This window comes from Eriocheir sinensis, chromosome 49, assembly GCF_024679095.1.
Source record: "Eriocheir sinensis breed Jianghai 21 chromosome 49, ASM2467909v1, whole genome shotgun sequence".
Classification (NCBI taxonomy): Eukaryota; Metazoa; Arthropoda; class Malacostraca; order Decapoda; family Varunidae; genus Eriocheir; species Eriocheir sinensis.
The window spans coordinates 1,876,866-1,879,184 of NC_066557.1; the positions used below are offsets into that span (position 1 = coordinate 1,876,866).

The 2,319-nt window shown below is 42.0% G+C and overlaps 1 long non-coding RNA gene across 2 annotated transcripts; it reads right to left on the reverse strand.

Annotated features, from left to right (window-relative positions):
• Window positions 1-361: 361 nt before the first annotated feature.
• On the reverse strand, window positions 362-1,147 carry LOC126981652 (uncharacterized). Of its 2 annotated transcripts, XR_007734009.1 has the most exons (3): window positions 1,069-1,147; window positions 814-937; window positions 362-636 (listed from the first exon to the last, which is right to left on the reverse strand). It is a non-coding gene; the product is annotated as an uncharacterized LOC126981652 (long non-coding RNA). The 2 variants fall into 2 exon arrangements; XR_007734008.1 differs by lacking the exon at window positions 1,069-1,147 and having other exon boundaries at window positions 814-986.
• Window positions 1,148-2,319: the final 1,172 nt, after the last annotated feature.

Consider the following 2,319-nt stretch of genomic DNA (forward strand, 5'->3'; position numbering starts at 1 on the left):
GCAGAGAGCGGAGGAGGAGGAGGAGGAGGAGGAGGGATGGGCTCGCCGCTACTTGCCAACCGGGAACTGACGATATGCTTCCTCCTCCTCCTCCTCCTTTTTCTTCCTCCTCCTTTTACTTATTTTCTTTTCTCTTCATATCTTGAGCAGCGCGAGCATGAGTAAAGATGTCTGTGTAATGGGGGACTTTAATAATAGGAATATAGACTGGGAAGACCTAGTGGGTGACCTGGAAGCCGAGGATTTTCTTAAAGTCATACAAGATAGTTTCCTTAACCCTAGAACCCCATCGCTGTTTTTGAGGAACATGAACCACATCGCCGGGAGAATTTTACCCGGTTTTGAAAAATAAAAAAAAATAGTAGTTTTCAATTAAGGTTTATTACAAGTTTTACAGTGAAAAAGGAACTCTTAAACTATAGATTATAAACTTATAAACTTAAATTGTACTTTATTTTAATATTGATATTGACCTTAATAAGGAATAACCTAAATTTGACTAAATTTGAAAAAGTGTTTAGAAAAAAATTTCCAAAAAAAAAGTACTGCAGCTGGTGACTTCTCCTTTGGTACACTAGTTACTAGGTAGTTGGCCCCTCGCCTCAGTCAGTTGCAGCCCACTACTGCCACAGGTAACTGTATGGGATGCACGCGAAAAGTGGCTATATTTTTTTTGTGATTTATATATATATTTTTTTTTTTTCCAGAGCTGATAATGACTTTTTTCAACATCATAGAGAGTTTGTGCCTCTAAATTGTCTTCCACATCACTTTCAATATCTCTAAATTCTTCCAGGTCATCAACACACTCACTATCTGAGCTATCATTTACTGAGAGGAAACCAGATTTGTTCATCGTCTCCACAAGTTCCTCCTCAGTCAGCACTTTGCCTCGGGCAGCCATATTTTCTGTTTATCTGTAATAATTACTAAATATCTGAAAAGAAACACACGTAAGATATCACTAATAGTTACAGGTAAACACATCGTCGGGAGAAATTCTCCCGAAATAACGGTTTTCCCCTCGCCGTGGAAAATTCCTGGCGCGGAGCCGGAGCGCACACCCACCCTTCACGATGTCTCACACAACACTGCGGGTACACAGGCGGCCAGCTGGTTCCCGCGCTTTCTTCATATTGAACTACGTGGTAACCTAGGAGAGTCGGGAGAAAATCACCCGGCAATGTGGTTCTAGGGTTAAGCAGGTAGTCACTTAGCCTACCAGAGGAGATACATTGTACCAAATAAATAAACTTACCCTGTTAATTTCCAACCTTCACCTCTCTCTCCTATATTCTCTTCTCTCTTTCTGTCCAAGTTTTAAACACGTCTGTTTTGTTTCTACGATCCAACACACTAATTCACCATTATTCAAAGAGTCAAGTTAAAGAGATAGAATGAGGGAAAAGAAAGAAAGAAACATAGAGAAAAGGAAAGAAAGAAAGCAATGAAAAAGGTAGAGAAAAAGAAAATGAGGATGAAATAGACAGACAGAAGGAAAGAGAAAAGGAAGCTGAAGGATAAAAAAAAAGGAAGAGAAACTGAAAAAAAAACGAGAGGGAAAAAGAAAGAAAGAAATGAAAAAAATAGAGAAAAAGAAAATGAGGATGAGAAAGACAGACAGAAAGAAAGACAAAAAGAAAGCTGAAAGATAAAAACGAAAGGAAGAGAAAGACAAAAAAAAAAAAAAAAAGCCGCCACGCCCCGCCCCTCATCCTAACCAACCCTGGCTGGAGAGACCACAAAACGCTAATGGCTCCTGAGTGTTAACGATGGCCGCCTCTAAAACACAGTGGCTCGGGTAAATCTCCCCGCCTATTCCTCCCTCCCGCCCCCCGCCGCTATGATCACGGGTCACGCTGTTTTAGTGCCGGTCTTCATCGCCTAAAAAACAGGTCACCCATTCACGAAGAAACTCAACACTCCAGGCCTTTGTTCTTATAGTCTTCATCGCCTAAAAAACAGGTCCCGCAGTCCCCCTTGCAACACGAAATCTCTTACGCCCGTATTCTCAGACGCTCTCGGTTTTCAACTTCTCACAACGACTATTTCCCAAGGCCACAAAGGAGATTAGTCGGGTTTTCATGAGGGCTTTATCGCGTTCATGGTGCAGAGGCCTTGTCAAACTATGGCAAGGCTCATAGAACTACCCTGGAAATATTAACACAACCTCAACGAATGCCTCATCGTGTGTGGGAGTGTGGGCCCCGAAACGTGCAAGAATATGGGCCTCAGAGGAGCGATGGGTGATAACTATAAGAGTCGGCATGGGATGTGTACGGAAAGGGCATTAAGGGATCTAAGGAGATGTAAAGGGAT